The following is a 10,867-nucleotide window of genomic DNA, read 5'->3' as shown; positions in this document are numbered from 1 at the left end:
TCCTCCCCTGTCACTCAGTCCAATTCTTTAACTTTGCCTTTGATGCTCAGGGTTCCTAGCTTGTCGTATATATAATAGATCCACTTGTTTCTTTGGGTCTTTGTTGTAAGAGGGATCATCAGAAGTGTCTGACTACTTCACCGTCTTGGCCCCGCCTCTCAATTTATCATTTTTAAAAACAAAGATATAAGAATATCGTTTCATATTTTTTCGGTTTTACTGGCACCATGTCTTGGGTTGGACCTTCCTTCTACAATGATTTATAATGTCTTCTAATACCATTTACTAGATTGCTATATATGATAGTATCTGGTTCAGGATTCCTTAAATTGATTCATTTATTTGTTCCATTAATACCTTTGTTTTCTCTTTATGTCTTAAAAATAAATATTATGTCACTGAAGATATTACCTCTTGTTTTTATAGTTTTATTTTTTTAATATTTAGGAAGCATTACTTTTTTTATTCCTTATATGTTGTCTTCCACAGAAATTCTAGAATCATCTTTTCAATTTCTATACAAAGTGTTGTGATTTCTATTGTAATTGCAGCATGTCTGGTTCTCTGAGAACTTTGAGCCCCATGTTATTTACAAGCTGCTTAAACCCAAGCTTTTTTTTTTACATGTAAACATAAATTATTTTGCGATTAAGTCACGTATGTTAGAGAACCTGTTACTCATAACTAAAAACAATTTCTAAATTATGTAGATTCTCTTTTCTAATTTTGAATCTTTGGGAATTTCTTTGGGAAAAATAGCCAGGAGCAGAATTTCTGAGCCCTAATTTATATGTAAATATAAATTAAAGAGACATGAGCAGATCAGCCCCTGAGATGTCCAAATCAGATGACATACCCAATGAGAAGTCTTTCCACATCCTTGCCATCCCTTATTATTATCTTGCTTCTGAAGTTTTACTCTATTTAGTGCAAGATTATATTTTACTGTTGTTTCGTTGTCATTTCTTTGATTGATAATGAAGCTGGGCATCTATTCAAATGATTGTTACGTTGTTTAATTTTACAGACTTTTAATGTGTTCCTTGGATATTTTAGATGTTATTGTTTTGATGGTTTTAGTCATGGCAATTAACCTCATTCAACCTGTATCAGTGTGTTAACTTTGGCCATAATGTCCTTTACTAAATAAATATTCTTAATTTTTTAAATTGTGCTGTATTTTATTGTTAAAGAAATGTGTTCTTTCATCTTTATAACAGATAATTTTACATAATGTTCAAATAATTCAATGCCATTACATAAGTCCAACGTATATGCACATTTAAAAGAAATCTGATTTTGTTTTTCCCTATTTAATGAAATAGTTTTTGTAATGCCAGTTCACAGCATTTTGTATACATTTGTGTGTTTGACATTTAATTCCTCTTTTATCAGATACTAAGTTTCTGTACAGACTAAGCTGAGTTTTGAGATCTCAATACTGTTTCAATGGTCTTTGAATTGGAACAGTGCAGAGAACGGTTAATCTTGCCCAAAGAGAGGTCTGGCCTGTGCTCTTGACTCTTGGAAGTTAACATCTAAGCAACTGGATGTCTTACCTGATAAGAGTGTCCTTGTTTACCTGGGGCCTTAGGGCACACCAGACCATCTATGCTAAAAATGTGATTTATTTTGGGGGAAGGACTTTGTACCATGAGGTATCAGCTTGAGCTCTGGATTGGTTGCAAACTAAGGTCAACCACATGATTCCCAATAATAACTGGGCACCGTGACTCCGACGAGCTTCCCTTGTTGGCAGGACTCCATGCATGCTGCCACACGTTGTTGCTGAAAAAAGCAGGACTCTATTAAGACAAAATAACTAGAAGCTCATGCTGGGAACTCTCCTGGGCCCTGCTCTTATGTATCTCTTCCCTTGGTTGATTGTCATCTGCATCATCTCAGTGTAATAAACAGTGATGATAAATATAATGACTTTTCTGAGTTCTGTGAATTCTTCTAGGAAATTATTGAATCTGAAGTTGTTTTGGGGGACCAAAGAACTTGCAGTTGGTGTCAGAAGTAAGGGTAGCCTTGAAGAACCTCAAATTGTGCAGAAACAGATTCATTATAAAATGAAAAGAGACTTTTTAGACTCCTCACCTGAAGCATGAAGCAGGCTGAAACAGTCATCTCAGTTGTAAATTTGCTCTCCTTACTTAGAAGGAAGAAAGGCTGTGAAATTAGAACCTAAGAACCAGAAAATAAAGCCTTGAGTCATAGAGAAACATTCTTAGAACACAAGACTGACCCTAATTGAGGAACATGTGTCACCTGGATTTCAGAATTGCTGTGACCAGTGATGTCTTTGTTCACTATTTCTGAGCATATGTGCCTATAGCCATGGTCCTATGCCTGTTCTATCATTGCGTATTGGATAGGTGGGAAAGGTGAGAAACTTTCTCTTTGACTAATGGGTATTCAGATAAGAAAGAATGACACTCAAGAATCTGACCTGTGGAAGTAGACACGAGATGCCTCAGCTGGATCTATGTGATGAGATCCTAGACCTCTAGCCTGATAAGCCTGGCATTCTAATAGGTTAATTTTTTTTTTTTTCTTAAAGAGAAGGAGATCTTGAGTGAGGTATAAGTGTTATTTACCCGGGGGCAGGATGTATTCAGAAAAGGAACTGTGATAGATTCTGTTCGTGTGTGTGTTTGTTTTGGTTTGTTTTTAAGAAGTGGCTGCAGCTGTATCTCTCATACACAGCTTTTCTAGAAACTTACCAATCCCACTAAAAGGAATGTATTCTAGGTACCCTACCCTTGAAACTGGGCAGGTTTTTGTTACTACCTAAACAGAGCGTGGCAGAAATGATGCACTCTGATGTCCAAGGCTAGGGTGTAAATATACTGTGGTCTTAGTCTCTTAGTGCTACTATAAAATTACTACTACAACTGGGTGATTTTAAAGAACAGAAATTTATTTTCTCACTGATCAGGAGGAGGCTAACAGTCTAAATTTAGGGCACTGGCTCTAGGGAAATGTTCGTTCTCTGTTATCTCTGAAAAAGACCTCTTTGAGTTTGTGTAGCCTCAGCATTCCTCGGTTCCTTGACCACATTCACATGGCAGCTATCTTTCCCTAATTAGTGTTTCTTATCTCTGTGTCTAATTTGCTCTTCTTACATCTCCAAGTCATTAGTTTTAGGACACACTGTATACTGATATGACCTCATTTACACAGAAAAGAAAACCATATTTGCAGATGAGATTACATTTTACAGGTGTAGGGGTTAGAATTCTAACATATTTTTGGGAGCCACAATTCAATCCATAACACTGTGCATTCCCTATTCATTTTCTTGGGAATACTTTTTCTTTAATATTTCAGTCCTCATATATGCTGTTACTGCCCTAAAGTTTCTATGCTGTGAGGAAGCAAAAAGTAGCCACCTGCAGGGATTACATGGAGAGAGAGAGATTCCCAGGCTGCTCCCAACTGCTCCCATTGCCGCTGTTCCAATGATAGCCATCACCTGACCACATGAGAGACTCTGAGCTAGAATCTCCCAGATGACCTTTTAATGAAATTCTGAATCATAAAGATTATGAGAGATAATAAAATTATTGTACTGTTTAGAGCCACAAATTTGGGGATGATCGTTATGCAGCAATATATAATTTTAAGAAGAATGTTTGCTCTTGGACCCCAGCAGCCATGGATGACTGCACAAGATTTTCTTTTATTATTTTGTAATTTCTTGTTATATTTTATTTACAAATATTTGATTGATGTTTTATTATTTTTATTCACAATTGACAGAGGCAAATATCTCCCAATTGTTATTGTGTAGTTTAGATAGCAAAGATTGTCTAGCCTAATAAAATTACTTGTAGACTATTGCCCCTTTAGATATTATTTGAAATATTGACACTTATCTGTAGTGCTGCTATGAGTCAGAATCAATAGTAATGGGGTGATGGGTGATAGACACATCTTGGTCTGCTTTTTTTTTTTTTTTCCTGAAGATTTTGGTGACTGAATTAATTTATTTTAAAGTTATATGTATACCAAATTCATACATTTTCATCAATTTTTTGAGTCAGTTTTAGGAATGAAACCATTTTATTTAAGATTTCAAAATGTGTTAAGATTTTTTTTAAATATGATTTTATTTTAGAAAAAACATTTTTACTGTATCTCTTATTATGCCAAATCCATTGCTCTTGAGTTGATTGCAACTCATAGTGACCCTGAAGGACAGAGGAGAACTGCCCCATAGTGTTTCCAAGGAGTGCCTGGTGAATTCTAACTGCCAACCTTTTGGTTAGCAGCTGTAGTACACCACCAAATGTTTTCATCTCTTATTATATCGCCTTTTTATCTCAGTATATTTTGGGCCACCTCAATTTATTTAATGGCATTTGCCATGTGTTTGTATTATCTGTACATCATTTTTTTCTCATTTAGCCAAACCTGTGGCATATATTATCGTTTGCACTCCACAGCAGTTCATCCCCAACTTAAAAAATAGAATAGTTTCCACACATATCACAAGAGGAAAAACAATACTGGCTTTGTTTGTTTCTTTTTCTTTTTTGTGAGGAATAAGGAGGGATTCCATAAAGCAACCTCAAAAAAAAAAAAAAAAAAAGAATTGTTCTGTTCACAATATATGGGAGGATAATGATGTTTAGATCTGGAGGATAGATTATAAAAAGTTTTGTGCACCAATGATATGCTTTTCCAACACATACCTTACCTCTCTGAGAGTTGTGTAGTATCCATTTCCCTATATTAAGAATTCTTGGCATAACCACTTCCACAGCCAAAGCTGATTTCTTTTAACCAGTTCAACTTTTTTTTAAATAAATTTCTCACATTAGTTTTTCTTAATTGTGCCAAAATATATATAATGCACAATTTTCCATTTTACCCATTTTTAAGTGTGTAATTCAGTAGCACTAATTATGGTCACAGTATTGTGTACCGATAACAACTATTTATTTCCAGAGTTTGTTGTTGATTATGTTTACTAAATGTAAGTCATTAATCCAGAAGTGAGAGTCAATCCATTGGAAGTAAGGCCACTTAAATGCTTCCTTGCTTCCCTCACACTTTACTTTAAATAACATGTAGTGAAGTGAGGTTTATAGTAGTTTAACCTTTATTTGACACTGAGGGGCCTCATACCAGAATCATCGGCATAATTAAAATATAAAAGCCATTAGGCTCAATGAAATTTTCCAACAAAACCTTCGTGGTGAAATAACTGATGGCTGGATTCCAAGATCAGGCTATTCCTTGAGTGTCCTTCATAAACTCATTGGACATTTCAAAACCCAGACACTCATCTATAAAATGAGGGTATATTATTATCAACCATATACTAGTGTTGAAGTGTTACAGAGGATAAATCATTTTAGCAAACAGTTCTTGCCACAATATGTTATGGTTATCACAGATTGAAATTTTTGCTTATGGTTGGTATGAGGATAAAGAATATGTGCATTGTATCATAATGCTAATAATGATTGTATGGGGAACAAGATACTCAGAGTCTATTTATCCTTTTAACCAAGGAGATGTGGATCATTCGTAGTGCTTATTGGCTTTACTGTTCTTCTCTCTTTTAGCATGTGTGGGGAGATTGTCCACCTCCCGTCCCTTCACAGCACGTATGCCCATGGGCTTATTGGGCCAATGAAATGTGAGCAGAATGACTGGTAGACATAAAAAGAATTATTGTTCAGTTCTTTATATTCTCTTCCTCTAAGTGGTAGGCCCATGACTAGGAAAATCTGCATTTTTAAACTCAAAAAAATGACTTTACGTTCTTTTCTAAGTTAAAATTGTTATGACTCCCTTCTTTTCAAATGAACATCAGAGCTTCTTTTCACATGGATGCTTTGCCTTTTTTATTATGACTCTCCCTGAAGTCACGATGTATTTTTGAATCTCTTTTCCAGTGTATTTTACATTGTTTATTCTTAAACCCTGTTTTCAAAATATGTACTTGAATTGCTTTTTAATTATTTATTATAAGTTTGATTATCTGTGAGTTCAAGGGTGTCTTTCTTCTGTGGATGCTAACTCCTCTGGGAAGACGTCCCGGGAGCCTTGTGGATTATACCCGTATTTGTTAAAGAACCCACGATGCCGATGTGGTCAAGTCCCAGGTTCGTCATTTCACTTCTGACTTATGAGTGAGCACATCATGTCTTCTGACTTGGAATTTTTTAAAAATAAATGCTTAATGTCATTCATATCACTATGACTAGGTACTTTGTGATAAAGGAAGGACATTCAGTGTGGAGCCCTCTTCCCCACTGACCCACATTTTGTAGATATTGTGAGCTCGAAATATATTTTTTAAGCCACTAAGATTTGGGGGTTATTATTTACTATGGTATAACCACAGGCTATTGGCTGATACTATTAAACATTGAAATTATTTGTTTCAGGTATCTGACACTCTCCAAAAGGAAAATAACATTATTTTTAACTCCTCAATTCCCTTAATGGGTCTATGGATCAAACCAAAATCAAACGCAATTGCTGTTGAGTCTATTCCTACTCCAGAGCATCAACATAGGACAGAGTAGACCTGGCCCGCAGGGTTTCCAAGGCCTTGCTGTATTTTTACAAATAACCTGTGCCTTGTAATTTGGTTTGCCAACCACTGTGTTTGCTTGTCCACCACTCCCTTACCCTCCCTGTGAGGCATTTTTATAAACACACTATGCTAATCTTTTCACAGCAACATGTAAAAAATATATATATATCTATTGGTTTGGCTGTGCTTATGAAAATGTTTCTTGGGTTGAGGGAGCAGTTGGCGAGCAAAAACAGAATATGCGACTTATTTGCTTAAAAATATGGTAGTTTTTAGGGAAGCAGAATGCCACATCTTACTCCCGAGGAGAGGGTAGTGGGTTTCAACTGCCAACCTTTCAGTTAGGAGCCGAGCCCTTATCTACTATGCCACCAGGGGTCTTTCAGATCTATGGATAGACATGTGATGATAACTTTTAGCATAAAATTGGTGCATTCCCTTAATTAATCCAGAAAGCAATGCTTAAAGCACATAAATAAGTATATGCATCCCCAAACCACTTGACCTTATTTTTTTTATTGTAGTAAGTATATATACACACACACACAACAAAATATTTATCATTTCAACATTTTTTGCACGTAAAATATGGTAAAGCAAATTGAACACATTTTTTAAAGAAAATTTTGGTCTAATAATAAATATATCTATTTTCCTTACCATATAAGGAAAGACCTATAAAGTGTTCCTCATCCCCTCATACAGAACCACTCCCCTGCCCAAACTGAACCCTCATTTCACAGAATACCTTTTAGTGATATATTTATGGTCTTCAAAAGGACAAATATTTTCGTAATTATTTCTAGATTGAATAAATGCCGGAATATTTACATTTCTTCTATAGTACTAAATTGTTGCATTTCAAAATAAATTAATAGTGTTCTTTCAAGTTTTATCAAGATTTTAAGTGTGAATAAACAGAGAAGATGAAGTTTAACATAAAATATTGCTAAGGATAACATTTTAAGCCTGAAATAGTGGGAGCTTTTGACTTGCTAAACACATATGACTAGGGCTTGCTTAATCATAACATCAGATCTCTCACTCAACTACCAATTCAAATCGTTAAAAACCCTCAGAGTTTGATAAGTGATATATATTAATGATTTTATATATTAAATTTACATAAATTACATCTAGATAATTCCAATCAATAATCTCAGTTTACTGCTGAAAACATAAATTTCGACTAAAAACTTAAGGTGAACCTGAGCAATTTCCTGACTGAAATATTTTCTCATGATTCTTCTGATGGCACGCTTTATTGGTTCATTTCTAAGACTACAGATTATTGGGTTGAAAAGGGTAGGGGGGAATTATGGAATAGAGCGCAGAAAGGATCATATCCCGGATGGTTGCAGAGATTCCAGATGGCCTTAGGTACACACAGAAGCCTGAACTGAGGAAGACCGACACCACGAGGATATGAGGGATGCGGGTGAAAAAGGCCTTTGCTCTATCGATTCTATTTGGGAACTTGAGCACAGTAGAAAATATGTGAATGTAAGACCTGATGATGGAAATGAAACATCCTCCATCAATCCCCAGACCAGAGCAAGGGTTATCATCTCATTACTAAAGGTGTCAGAGCAGGAAAGCTTCAGCAGAGAGGGGATGTCACAGAAAAACTGGTGAATAACATTGAAATGACAAAAAGGGTGCCTGAAAGTGATGCCTGTGTGGAATCCTGAGTAGACCAGACCACCGAGGATGCAAACCAGTGTCATGTGGACACAGACCTGAAATTTCATCATCACAGGATAGTGGAAAGGCTGGCAGATGGCCACCTAGCAGCCATGGGCCATGAAGCTGAGGAACAGTAACTCCACATATACAAAGAAAATCACTAGGAAGAACTGAGCTGCATATCCTGCCTTTGAAATGGCACTGCTGTTAAACAGTGAGTTGACATATGAATTAGGAACTGTTAGAGAAATGTAGCATTCATCCAAAATGGACAGATTCCTGAGGAAGCAGTACATGGGGGTGTGAAGGCTCTTGTCCAGCTTGGTGACAATAGCAATGAGAAAATTGCCAATGAGAGTCACCAAATACATCAGAGAGAAGGATACAGCATGCAAAATCTATAGTTCCCATATATGGGAAAACTCCATTAGGAGGAAATCCATCATCATGGTGGAATTGGGCACTTCTGATTGAGGGAGCTATATGTGGGAGGCAATGAGAGAAGCCGTGAGCACACAAAGAATTAAATTATGAGAAGATAGCTTTCAACTGATATTTTTTCTTGCCCCCTTCCTAATTCTAATCCCTACCGATGTTCCTAACATTTTGGAAGGTCAATTATGTATTACTTTGGTAGCCTCCATAATATTCCTATTCCTACTGTGAGACTGAAGTGAAAATAATGACCACTTTGTCATAAACAACACACATGTAAGTGTTTAATATATATTTCTATATATTTCTGTGTGGATATGTAATTTTCTCATGATAAAATAAATATTGATGGAGTCCCAGGGCGACAAAAGGTTAACATGCTTGTTGCTAACCAAATTTTGCATGTTTGAATCTACCCAGAGCCGTCTCAGGTTTGTGATCTTCTTTCAAAAAATCAGCCTTTGAAAATCCTATGGAGTACAGTTCTACTCTAACACACATGGAATCACCATGATTCAGAGTTTACTCAGTGGCAAGGTTTTTTGTTTGTTTGTTTAATATACATATAGGTTATATTGATATAGTTGGCTTTTGAAAGGAACTTTGGAGATAATGTAATTTTATTGGATAATTGGAACAAAATATTTTAAATGCTTTTCCAGTTTTGCATTCTTCTTCTGAAACTATAGACAGTAAAACCTAAAATCCAACCCATAGGACAAAGTAGAACTACCCCATAGGGTTTCCAAGGAGCAGCTACTGGATTTCAACTGCCAACCTTTTGGTTAGCAGCTGAGCTCTTAACCGCTGTGCCACCTGAACTCCCACAGTCCTTGATATGATGGAAATGGTGATAGCATATTGCTCGTTGTTTCACCGCTTTGTTTTGGCTCCTGACTGCCAGCTGACATTTTTGTTTACTTTGAATAACCAATTCAGTGTTATGAAATATTTGGTTTGACTACCATTTCTTTGAAAAGGTGTGATAGATTGTTATACTGGGACCTATACACAGTATTGTTTTTAATTTCAATTCATCGTGTCTTCCCAAACAAGATAAGAAGTTTGTGCAAAGCAGTGAGGTGAAGCATCAGTATGGAAGCAAGAATAGGGTCAAAATGATGGTAATCATGAAAAAATACTATTTTGTGCTCTGGATAGAGGAAAACTTTCTTAATTGCAGTTTATCCCAAACAGGCTATCAATTGTAGCTTATCCAAATGTGCAAAGTACTGGCTAAAACACCAGTGTTTATTTATAGACTGCAGAGATATGTCCCTCCCATTGGCAGAGTGTCCTGCTGCTAGTTCCTCTTAAAACCTCTTGAACCTTCCCCTAATATTGCTTCTGTATCATCTTCAGTTTTCCAACTCTTCCAAGTTTCTTTGTTCTGTTTGCTGAAATACGAAAACATCAACAAAATTTTGTATACCTTACAGTTTTTTTCTTTCGTTCACCTTATATTACTAATATTGTTTTTCTTCTTTTTTATCTTTAACTCAGCCAAACACCCAATGGAATAAGAAGCTGACAGTGGATGGAGAGTGAAGAGAGATATGTGCTGAGGGACCCTTCCAGCTAATGCACACAGACCTGCCATCTTGGGCTCCTGTCGGGGATCAGCGGATAGGGAGCATGGGAAAGTAGCTTCACTGAGCTCCCAGCAGGAGACAGGGCGTCTAGTAACCAGTGATACATGCTTTCCCACCCATTGTCCTCTCCCAGTTCCTCTTTTTCTAAGGTTCCTGGCTGGCTGCGGTGGTTCAGCTGGTTGGGAAGGGCAGTGTCAGTGCTGCTTGGTTTTGCCCCACCTACATAGGAGATCAGTGGACATGGAGTAAGGGAAAGCAGCTTCATGAAGTTCCCAGCAAGAGACAGAGCACCTGGTAAGGAGCAATATACGATTTTCTAACCTCCTTTCTTTTTTTTAAAATAATTTTTATTGAGCTTTTAGTGAACGTTTACAAATCAAGTCAGTCTGTCACATACAAGCTTATATACACCTTACTCCATACTACCTCTTACTCTCCCCCTAATGAGTCAGCCCTTCCAGTCTCTCCTTTCATGACAATTTTGTCAGTTTCTAACCCTCTCTACACTCCTATCTCCCCTCCAGACAGGAGATGCCAACACAGTCTCAAGTGTCCACCTGATACAAGTAGCTCACTCTTCATCAGCATCTCT

The sequence above is a fragment of the Elephas maximus genome, chromosome 2 (assembly GCF_024166365.1).
Source record: "Elephas maximus indicus isolate mEleMax1 chromosome 2, mEleMax1 primary haplotype, whole genome shotgun sequence".
NCBI lineage: Eukaryota > Metazoa > Chordata > Mammalia > Proboscidea > Elephantidae > Elephas > Elephas maximus.
Note: the sequence above shows the minus strand (reverse complement) of the source record.